Below are 12058 nucleotides of genomic sequence, written 5' to 3' on the forward strand. Positions count from 1 at the left end.
AAACAGCTTCTGGGTTCATTAAGAAAGACTTTTTGAGGTGGCAACCTTTGAATACAGACTTAAAGAATGAGAGATGACAATCTATGTGAAGACCTGGGCCAAGTATATTCCAAGCAGAAGGAATAGCAAATCTGAATCTCTGAAGCAGCAACAAGTTAAGGGAAGAGCAAGAAATCTGGTATGGCTGAAGCAGAGTAACAAAAAAGGAGGAAGTAGCAGGTAAGTTCATTAAGGAGGTAAGGACAAGATCATATAGGGCCTTGTTTACCATGGTAAGAAATTAGAATACAATTCCAACCAAGGTTTAAGCAGAGTAGTAACATGAGGCAATATAATTTTTAATAAGATCACCCTGGTTGATATGTGGAGGACAGACTGCAGAAAAACCAAGAGTAGAAACAGGGAGATAAGTTAGGTAGTCCAGATGAAAAACGATTATGCACTGAGCCAGAGTGGCAGCTGAATAGACGGTGAGAAATAATTATATTCAAAATATACTTTGAATATAGAGTTAGAATGGTCCCTCTAAGAGCCCAATCCTAATGAAGAAGAAGCTCAAACTCAGAGAATTGAGTTCTCTCCTGCTGGCTCACAGGACAACCTTAAGTTTTCATGATAGGTTAAGGACCTTGCCATAGCTTAATGGGAGCTGAATTTCTAAAATATCTGGGCTGGCCATAGTGTGTCCTCAAAGCTGGGACAAGAGTTCCCATAGCTGCATATTTGACTGAGTGACTGACAATACTGTTCTCTGTGAGTGCCAAAATAAGCAGTTCTTTTTCCTCTCATTTGCCCATGAGGATCCATTATTAATACTTCATCTTTTTCATATACCTTGTTAATTGGTGGAGTAAATGATTTTGTAAAAAAATAATTTTCCTTTTCTTGGTAATGGAAAAGTCTTCATGTTATCCAAGCATAATAACCATCATTTATTAAGTGTTTATATAAGTCAGACTACACCAAATTTCTTACATATTTTATCTCATTTATTCATCTCAATATGCCTATGAAGTAGGTATTGTTATGACCCTATTTTTTTTTGCACATGAGGTAACTGAAGCCCAGAAAATATAACTGACCTGCCCAGAACCACATGGCCCATAAGAGTAAGAGCCAATGTTCAGACCCAGAACTTTTCCCAAAGTCGTTACTCTTAACCTGTATCATATGCATACACAAAAATAGGCTGTGGATAGCAAGAGGAAACCGATATAAATATTGTGAGACGGAAGAATATTCTAGCTTTCCCTTCTCATTCACATGTTCATCCAAGTCCGTTATACTTAAACAAAAAATTCCCCATTTCAGATCTTTGGGGGTCTTCTAGGGATTCTTTTACCTACCAGGAAAATTTTCCTACAATGGTGGAGATTTTTTTTAATAAAAAGGAAGAGAACAAAAGTTAGAAGTTAAAAATGGAAATGATAGAGAATAGTTTCCCCTCTACGTCTAGGTAAATTCATTTCACTTAAGAGCTCTCTTTAATCTTGGTGAAGATAGAGACCCTGAGCGAGTAAAACCAGTATTCTTCCCAACACCTGCTCTCACACAACGAGGACTAAGGATAATCAGGGAAGAAGAACCTACTCAATCTGCATCACATGCTTCACTAGACTGGCATTGTTCCAGACGAATAAATTACTTGACTACAGAAGGAGCAGTTATATTGGAATTTCAACTAAACAACTACAATAAGAGCAAAAAATAACAATATTAACAACTATGGATTTGTGCACTTATTAATTGTTCAGAAATGTGAGATCCACAACTCTGATGTGTCTGTTGTCCAATGCTTGGTCTGTGGTATACAACAAAAACTTTTCCCTGAAAATTCGTGTGAAATTTACATCCAGTGAGATTCACAGAACCCAATTTTTTATTGTCCATTTTGTCCGGGACTCACTGCCTTATTAAAATCACCCTCTGTCAGCTATTTTTTTCTAATGTGTATTGGTTTCTTATTTAGTCAAACTTACACATTTTATTTCCACTGAATATGGAATTCTAATTCCTTATTATTTAACCTTAACTCAAATCTTACCCTTTTTTTGATAAATTAGGACACACTGGTCTTATAAAATATTATTTGTAATTATCTGCTAGTACATTCCTCTCTTCTTCTTTCATTTGACAAGTGAGACATACAATAACTCAATCTTTATGTAAAGATATTTGATGAAATAATATAGATTTTACAGAATACTGTGTATGTTATTTCTATTGAATAATTCATTTTAGTGTTTCCATCCATCAAAATATAGCATTCATATAGAGTTTCTCGAATAAATTTTTTGCCCCTTATGAACAGACATATATAAATGAAGTAACTGCCTTATAACATGAACTTGAGTTGACTTATTTATTTGTATGTGGGGGTTTATACACTGATTTGTCTCCAAAGATCAGTTGAATTAATTTTTAAAAATGGAAAACATAAAAATTTTACTGTGAAGACTACAGGGAAGGTTTTAATTAAGGAGAAGGCTGACAGATTTTCCTGGTGATGACAACACAGACCTTGTTAAATTTCTTTGTGAGGACAATGAGAGAAAAGATAGGAAGGGTGCTTTTATAAAGTTATTGTTATTATTACTCAAGTCAATGAGCTGTTAAGTACAAGCTTAATTATGACCTCTGTTCGTCATCTTGATACTTAATAATGCACCAGATGTGCTTTTCCTGCTTTGTCAATTGCCTGATCTATCAGTTGACTGAGTATTCCCTGCCAAATGTGTAACTATCTTCCATCTCCAGAGGAGATAGATGGTTTATCCACATCTAGCCTCCAGGCAAGTGCCAACTCATTTTCTTCTCAAAAGATCTTGCTCCCTGGGACAGGTTCCATCAGAAATTAAGCTGGACATTTGTTGCTTACTCACCACATCTTAGGTCAGAAGAAACATAGGAAACAGTATCTCAACTTGATAAGTGATTGAGCTATGTCAGATGGCAAAATAACTTTAAGTTAAACGGTTATTTTTGACATGGAGTCTTTCCAGAAGATTCACTAGCTCCAGAAGTTAATGAAATGAGTGTCCTACACAGATACAGCAAAGGAGCACTACTAATTCAAGTGCTGCTCTGCAGCTAACAATTCCGTGGAAGTCTTTCATTTATTTCTCAGAAAAGTTGAGCTCAAATTGAATAAAGAATTGTATTTTTTAAAAGATAGAGAATGAAAGATTATAAAAAGGAGTATTTGAGATTCTTATCAATGGAAAGATATAAATTATCATTTTTTTCATTCTAAACTATCCTTTTACTAATGCAGAACATAATTCTCCAATTTTCAAAGAGTAAAAACTGATATTAAATTCCAAATTTACTTACCAATTGAATTACCCTTCAGCTATTTCAGGTGCTCACTATTTTTTATTTTTGGTCTTCATAGGAAAATTTAGATCATAGTTTAGGTCAAACAACAGCCTTACAATTTTTTGTTTTGTTTTGCTTTGGTTAGGTAAAGTATTCTTTACTCAAAACTCAAGAGTTAGTCGTCAGTATTGTACTGACAAATACAGCCTAGGTAACATACACAATTATTTTTGCCTTTCAGAGTAAAAGACCTTTGTTCTTTAGCAGATACACACACATACACACACACACACCTACAACTTGAAAACTGAGCTTCCGTTAGGCCCTTTCGCCATCTGTCTGTAGAAGAAATCAGTCATTTGATAGGCTTTGTCATATAGACTGACCATCTGCAATCCTGGTAACAGTATTTAAGCTATGAGATCCCAGTAGGAAATCTGTTTAAATGTGCTTTCTCAGGTCATCCAATGCTTCATGTTTTCAACTATTTTAAAAGTAAATAAAAGGGAAACCTTGGTTATATTGGGAGAAGTTTCCTTTTCAAGCAGAATGATCTAAGTAAACACTTCTGAAGATGATATCTGGATGCATACAATTTGACATTGTGCATTTCTGCAAAACTATGAGATTAGTTGAAGGTATCAATTAATAAATAGGGATTATGAAAAGTCATTTTAACAAATATAGAAGATTTTGATATATTCACAGAAATAATATAATTTTGGATATAATATTAGATAATTTTAGTTCTTTAAAATTAACATAAATTAACATAGTTACTTTCAGGAAATTTAATCCCAGAGCTGAAATAAGGCTGTCTATGCCAGACTATCAAATATATAGCTAGCACAAGCCGAATGTACTAGAGAACAAAATTAGAAGATGACTTCACGAAGAGTTCCATGGCAAAAGTCATTTCTACAAATTATAGAAAGAACTATTAGTTTCCTCTCATAAATATACAGTAAGAGTATTTAGTTTAAGTTGTGAAAGGCTATCCACTCATGAAGGCTATTCATTAGATACTTAATTATATATAAGGCATATTTTACAAAGGTACATTTTATGTGTAGCATATAATTCAATATTATCAAAATGCCTTAGTGTCCCTCAATCTTATAAAACTTAATATTCAAGAATGGGTCTGATTTCACTGTTTGTTCTTCATAAAACCAGGAAAGAGATAGTTGCAAATAATCCAAATTGTTCCTTCTATTATTAGGCATTACAGAGTCACTGAAGCATCTGTGGCCCCAACAGTCCTGCTTTCTAACTATAGACAGTCACCATGGGCTAGTGGGTACCTATATCCTCTAGATAACATAGAATGGAGCAGAGAATAAACACCTGTTCTTCAGGATCAGCACTCACTACCAGCCCTGGAGTCGTTCCTAGCAATTCCCCTATCCCTTCTACTCTACAGCTGGCCTTTTTTACTCATCCCTAACCTCAGCCAAGTTCCCTGAAGGTTATTCTTTGTCTCCTTAGATCTTCTACATACAGGTCTCTCCTCTCAGCCAGACTTCCTATTGAACTCTCTTGGCCATCTTGCCCAAATGCCACTTAACAGCTCAGGATGATCATCTGTGTCTTGTCTCTCCTTCTAGATTTAAAGTTCCTTGAGGGTATATACCATATTTTATGCCTCACTGTGATCTCATGTAAACCTACAAAGTACACTCAGTAAGTTTACATTAAGTTGATCCTAGGGCCATACAATTTCAACATAAAATTCATTGGACTGGATCAGAAAGAGTCAGACTTTAATTTACATGTTTTATTGGAGTTGGCTGCCTGAAGAGCTGTGTGGATAAAGACTGAGCAGTGGTTATCTGCTGTTTCTGTAGGACATGAGAAAGATGACACCCATGCAAATAGTTGTGATCTTAGCATGAATTCGAGGCAAAGAGTTGCAGCTTCTCATCTAAATGTTTTCGAAAGATTCTGTAGAAGTGGTCTTGCGTGAACTTTTATAGGATAATATGTACTCTTGGTCACGCTCTGCTTCTGTATTGGTCAAATGAATATTTATTTATTTCCTTTAGACCAATGGGACCAGTCTCTGGCCAGGAATCTGGGAAATGGGCTAGGTAGAGCCCAAAATGAATGCTGGCTTTTGGAGTGTAGGCTTTTAGGATTGCATAATACTATCCTTTATAATTACTGCACTCCTAATCTGTAATGATAGGCCATGTAAAAGGATATTCAGCGTCCACAAAAGACTGACTCTTCATAGTTCCTGGCTTAGTAGTAACAACCACAATGAGAATTTCTTGATTCAGAAAAGCAGAATAAAATTCTCTAAATTTCAAAGAGTAAAAATTATTATTAAATTCCATATTTTCTTACCAAGTGAATCACCCTTCAGCTACTTCAGGTGCTCACCATTGTTTTATTGATTCCTTGCTTCAAGTTTCGTTTTATCATATTTAATAGCAATTATTGACATTTTTTATGACTTCTCATAAAACTGGAGGCCAAAGCAAGTGGACTCACTTGCAAAAATTCTGAAAGTAAGATTAGTACTTCCATCTTCCAGAACTTCCTAATCCTACATACACTAAAGGAACCTGAGTGTCACTAAATGTGTGCCTTGGGTTCTCATCTCTCCATCTCACATCCTCCAGCTGCACCAACGGTTAAAGCCAATCTTGATAAAAGTTCTTTATTAGTGTGTTCTCATCAAAAAACACCATACTCTACACTAAAAAGCTAAGGAGTCAGCCAAGTTACCATTTGCCTTTCATCACTGTCTTAAATCTTGGAAGTTTAGATTTCAGAAGACCAAACAGTAGTCCATTTAGAATTATAAAGCATTATGAAACCAACAAGGTGCTTTAATTTCACTCAATTTACATTTAGGACCTCTCAGCTGCTATTTCTCAAGAGTTGCTGAGAAACAGTTTTTACTAAATCTACAGAGCATTTTAAAAAGGGTGTAATTTTCCTCCTACAACATGGAATGTAGAGAAGCTAGCTAATCAAAAGCAGGCTCTTTACTAATGTAACAGTGATACAAACAATATTAAATATTAAAAGTTTTATTCTTGGAGAAATATTTATGAGTTATGGGAAGAACTAACACATAAAAAGTATAAAAAGTAACCACAGAAACTTAAAATATTAACAGCACATACAAACAAATGGGTTAGCCTGTACTGTGAAATGGTAAATGGACTGAACAAAATATTATGTTCCATTTTCTCTTATCTACACTCATCAGAGTTAATATTGTGCAAAATGCTGGGCTATGCTATCTGTTCCCATTTGTAAAGAAGACTTCTGCACACTTTTCAATGCTCTCTTTTTCTTTTTGATAGGCAGAAAGTTTCATATATACAATTTGCGTATTTTTCTGTCAACGGTTTCTGCAGGTCAGTGTAAAAATAGAATGATTTGATCTTTTTAAAAGTGTGCTGCTTTTTGAAAGAACTTTTAAAGAAAATTTTTAGAACTGGGTGTTATACACAACTAATGAATCATTGAACATGACATCAAAAACTAATGATGTATTATATGTTGGCTAATTGAATTTAAATAAAGAAAAAAATTTTTTTATTTCATTTGTTTTTGAGGGAGCAGGCACAAGAAGTTTAGAAAGATTAGGCATACTTTATTCAATGTATTGAAATGATTTTATTTCTCTTCTGGTACACTGAGGTATGAGCCATTTAAACACTCAAATGGGGTGATCCTGTGGATGGTACAATGACAAATACCTTTTTAAAGAAACATCTCATTAGTACTTAGCTGGGAGGGCAGAGTACCAAACTGAAGGCAGAACCTAAATCCCTTTTTCAGCATATGCATTAAGAAGTAATTGTACATCTAAAACCTTTAGAGTCTTTTCAGTTTCGTTGCCCTGTCATTATAAATATGCACTGTATGGTTTCTCTTCTTTAAGAGCTTAAATATAAGGCAGGCATATACATTTCTGTCAGCACCATCCCAGTCACATCATCTCTCTCCCACATATAAATACTTACATAAGGTTAATTTATACCTGCATTTAAGAATGTTTGTATTTTGTATCCATATGATTTTAATTTTGTAGAATATTAGGTTACTTTACATTCTCTATATCATAAATCCATCTGTATCGCATCCCTCTGTCAGGAAGGCGTGTCTAGTATCTGTCCAAAATCCCTCCTGTTTTCGTGGACGTCTATTTCCTCTGTGTGTGACCTTCGCTGATACAAAAAACAGCTGTTCACCATTTTCTATGTAATGTCTTTTTACATGGATCAGACTTTGTATGTCAAACTGAATTCCGGGGTGCCACAAGAGACTTGGGTAGAAAACCCTACGTTTGATTTGGGAAAGAAAATTCTCTGTACTGATGGGAATAATTGCACCATTATACAGCTTTATTATTCATAAGCTGGCTTAGTCTTTGAAATGGAAAATTATGATCTAATTTAAATTCACACATTTAAGATATTAAGCTGATCCCTGCTGTGCAACAGCTTGAAGCGTGTATTCCAACACCGTCCTCAGAAAACTATTTCACGTGAGCCCAGGGCTGCTAAGAGTAAAAGGTGATTTTATTAAGTGTGATAAGACTTCCAAAGACCATGAAAAGAAATAACCCTTCCTCAAAGATCAATTGCTAACATATTTACATACAATACACAAAAGTACTGCCAAAGTAATTTAAGAAAACTTTTTTTTTCAAATTGCCCCCACAAATATCTACTGGACACATGCTACATCGCACTCACTATGCTTTATGACAGTGTTATTCTAGAAGGATTCCTGAGGTGGCCTCCACGGATCCTTCTCCTGGTGTTCACACCCTGTTGTGATTCCCCTCCCCTTGTGTGAAGGCAGAAGCTTGACTTGTTCCCCACAAACAGAATATGGCAAAGGTGATGGGATGTATGTAATTATGTGTATGTGATTGCATGGTTATGTACATAAGATTATAGTCCCGTCTCGCTGGGGTCTCTCTCCCTTGCTAGCTCCAAGGAAGCAGGCAGTCATGGTGGGATAATGAAGGCAAGGAAATGAAGGCGGCTTCTTGAGGCAAAGGGGGGCTCCCAGCCAACAGCCTGTTGGGGTCCCAGCCAGAACTCAGCAAGAAAAAGAATCCCTCGGTTCTACAACCACAAAGAATTGGATTCTGCCAACAGCCTGAGTGCACTTGGAAGCAGATCCTTCTCCCACTGACCCTCAGATGAGGCAGCTCTGGCTTCCCGCCCGGTTGCCTTGTGAGACCTCCCCTGAGCAGAAGACACTGTTTAGCGGAGCCTAGACCCCTTATTCACAAAAACTGGGAGATGACAAATGTGTGTTGCTTCAAGCCACTAACATTGTGGTAATATTGTTACAAAGTAGTAAATAACTAGGTCCTCAGTCTTTCTTTGTCTTTCTTGACCTTGAAGTCTTGGAAGCATACAGGCCAGTTATTTTGTACAAAGTGCCTCAAACTGCGTGTGTTTGTTTGGAAATCCCTCAATCCGATCCTCAGGATTAGATTTAGGTTCAGGAATAACATAGAAGTGATGTTGTGTCCTTCTCAGAATATCCTATTTAGAGGTTTATATGCTTGGTTTGTCCCAATATAAGTGATATTAAATTGATCACTTGGTTAGAAAGGTATCCATAAGTTCTCTCCATTGTAAAGATACTATTTCCCCATGATGACTAATAAAAAACTTATGAGGAGATACTCCATTCATCATCAAACTCTCACTGATTAGTTTTAGTAACCATTAATGATTCTCTTACTACATAATTCCTTTTGTATTCATTAGTTAGCATTCTACTGTAAGGAACATTCTCTTCTTTCCTATTTACTTACTTATCTAGTGATTGACTTATAGCAGAGTGAAATTACAGTTTCTTATTTTAGTCAGCTGTTAAAATTTGTTACTATTACTGTATCCCAATTTTGATATTTAAATTGCCCTAGATTTGTCCATTGGAAGCTCCCTGCAGATATATCCTCTGTCCTTCTGATATATTGCCATCTTTTCAAGCCTTTCTAATTTTCTAGCAAAACAAGATTTTCCAGGCTTATCTAATACTTTCTGTGTCCTAGACCTGGAATTTTTTCTCCACAGACTTCTGATTCCTTTTAAAGTGAAGAATGGTTTTTAGACACCAAAATCTGGGTACTAACTGTACTCATTGCTACTGGAATGTCATAGCTTCTAGTACTTCTCAGTGACAGAGCTGAAGTAGATACAGAGATATATCCAACAAAATATGTGTAAGACAAATATACTAAAAACTACATTACTGGGAGACATTTTAAAAGACTAGAATAAATGGATAAATCCACTATGTTCATGGATTATAAGACTCATTATTATTAAGTTGTCAATTATGAAAATGTCTTAGCATCTTACAAGGCTGCAAGTCTATATATTGGCTGGGATTGTGGTCACATCTGGGGCTCGAATGGGGAAATATCGACTTCTGCACTCACACAGGTTGTTAGCAGAATTTAGGTCCTTGTATTTGTAAGACTGAGGGATCCATTCTCTTGCTGACAGGAACTCCTTGTAGGCTGTCAGCTGGAAGGTACCCACAGCTCTTAGAAACTGCCTGCATTTCTTCATCATGTGGGATTTCTCCCCGTGATACAACTCACACCCACACACAACCCCACATGTTTAATTTTTAACCTCCAATTCCATTTCAACACCACAATGTACCTTCTAGTCTTCCCCCTTCAATAGTGAGGAAACTGGATCATAAGTGCAAATATATTATAAGTGCAAATATATTAATTTTCTCAAGCCTGGAATACACTGGAAGGTTGCAAAGGGGACAGAATATACTGTATGGGATTTGAATGAAAAAAAAGCAGGTCAGTCACTGATATGAGGAATTCTTAATCGCAGGACACAAAGTGAGGGTTGCTGGAGTGGGGGGTGGGGTGGGAGGGATGGGGTGACTGGGTAATAGACACTGGGGAGGGTATGTGATCTGGTAAGCGCTGTGAATTGTGCAAGACTGTTGAATCTCAGATCTGTACCTCTGAAACAAATAATGCAATATATGTTAAGGAAAAAAAAAAAAAAAGGAAGAAGAAGAAGGTAGCAGGAGGGGAAGAATGAAGGGGGGGAAATCGGAGGGGTAGACGAACCACGAGAGACGATGGACTCTGAAAAACAAACTGAGGGTTCTAGAGGGGAGAGGGGTGGGAGGATGGGTTAGCCTGGTGATGGGTATTGAGGAGGGCACATTCTGCATGGAGCACTGGGTGTTATGCACAAACGATGAATCATGGAACACTACATCTAAAACTAATGATGTAATGTATGGGGATTAACATAAGAATAAAAAAATTAAAAAAAAAAAAGCAGGTCAGGAAAGATTTCATGACTCCTGTAATTCACATTCCTTTTTTTGAGAATTTGATCATCATTGATTTATTTTTTTCTAGTTGTATGATCAAAACCTCAAGAGTAGAGGTAGGTAGAAGTCAAATCATGCAGAACTTTGTAAGCCACATTAGAGAGTTTGGGTTTTATTCTACTACGACGGGAATTGGAGGCCTTTCTGTTAGGCCTCCATTGTGCATTTGTTTGTTGTAAATAGCATGAACAGCATTTTTAAAGTTATTTCCTGATAATGTTTATTATTTACTCAATCTTCAACTCATTCTAAAACAAGATTGGAGATGCTTAGGGCAATCCATACCAGTAAGTTAAAACATTAAAAAATCTATCAGATAGGGATAAAAAATAAAATGGAGCTGGGAAACAAGAGGTCAGGGTGAGGTCACCTTTAAGAACTTTAAAGTTACAGAGATTTGTTACAAATTTTATCTGAGATCTCTGGAGACTAGAACAGTTTGAAATAACTCATCCCCCAAACCACTGTGATATGCTCACTTCAAGTAACCAGCCTTCACAAGAACCCCCAATCTGCCATGTATACCACACAGAATTCAGACTCGCCAATGGCAGAATCCACGGATTGTTTTTCTTGCAGTAACTTTTCAGAAAACTCTCTGGTTTCTGATAATTTAACCCTTTCAGGTTAAGAGAAAAATGGACAGTTAGATAGTGCTTGTTTATTTAATCAAGGCAGCCAGCTGAAGCAAACAATTCAAGCCAAAAATTCACTTCATTTTTTGTAGGAAAGTATAGTTTTAAATTATAACTGACCCTCTGTTAGGAGAAATGCATGGATTTCCACAGGGAAAAACTGAGCACTGAGGACAAAGTCTCGAGTTCACGAGCACTGTAATCACACATCAGGATCACAGAACTCGCATTTTAAAATCCGATATAATTTATTGCACATTATTTCACATTCTACTGCTTTGCTTACTTTTTGTTGGTTTGTGGTTACTTGCATACATCAGTAAAGTTTCAGAAAAACTATAATTGTAGAAGGACAATTATTTAATGCAGGAAGGATAAACCATTGCATTGGCGGATTGGAAGACATTTTTTAAAGTTCTTATATTATCAATTTAATTATGCATTTCTATGTAGTAATACTCATTCTATGAGTAATGTCTAACATTCTTGCCAAGAATAGTTTGAAAGGACTTTGTTAAAAGTATGTCAGCTAAATCACTATGGGTATATCACTGCTAATGGTGTCGTTCACACGTTGTGAAACATACAACTCCATATTTCATTCTGCCCCCAAATTAGGTCATTGCAAAATACCGTTATTAAAACTGCAAATTGCGGGACAAGGAGATGGAGATGAGAACAAAGCAAAAGGAAGACACCAATTCCTTTTTGGAAAGCATGATTGGGATAGGACAAAA

Source organism: Mirounga angustirostris, unplaced genomic scaffold (assembly GCF_029215605.1).
Source record: "Mirounga angustirostris isolate CCGP_5_RB_7025 unplaced genomic scaffold, mMirAng1.0.hap1 SCAF_71, whole genome shotgun sequence".
NCBI classification, from domain to species: Eukaryota; Metazoa; Chordata; class Mammalia; order Carnivora; family Phocidae; genus Mirounga; species Mirounga angustirostris.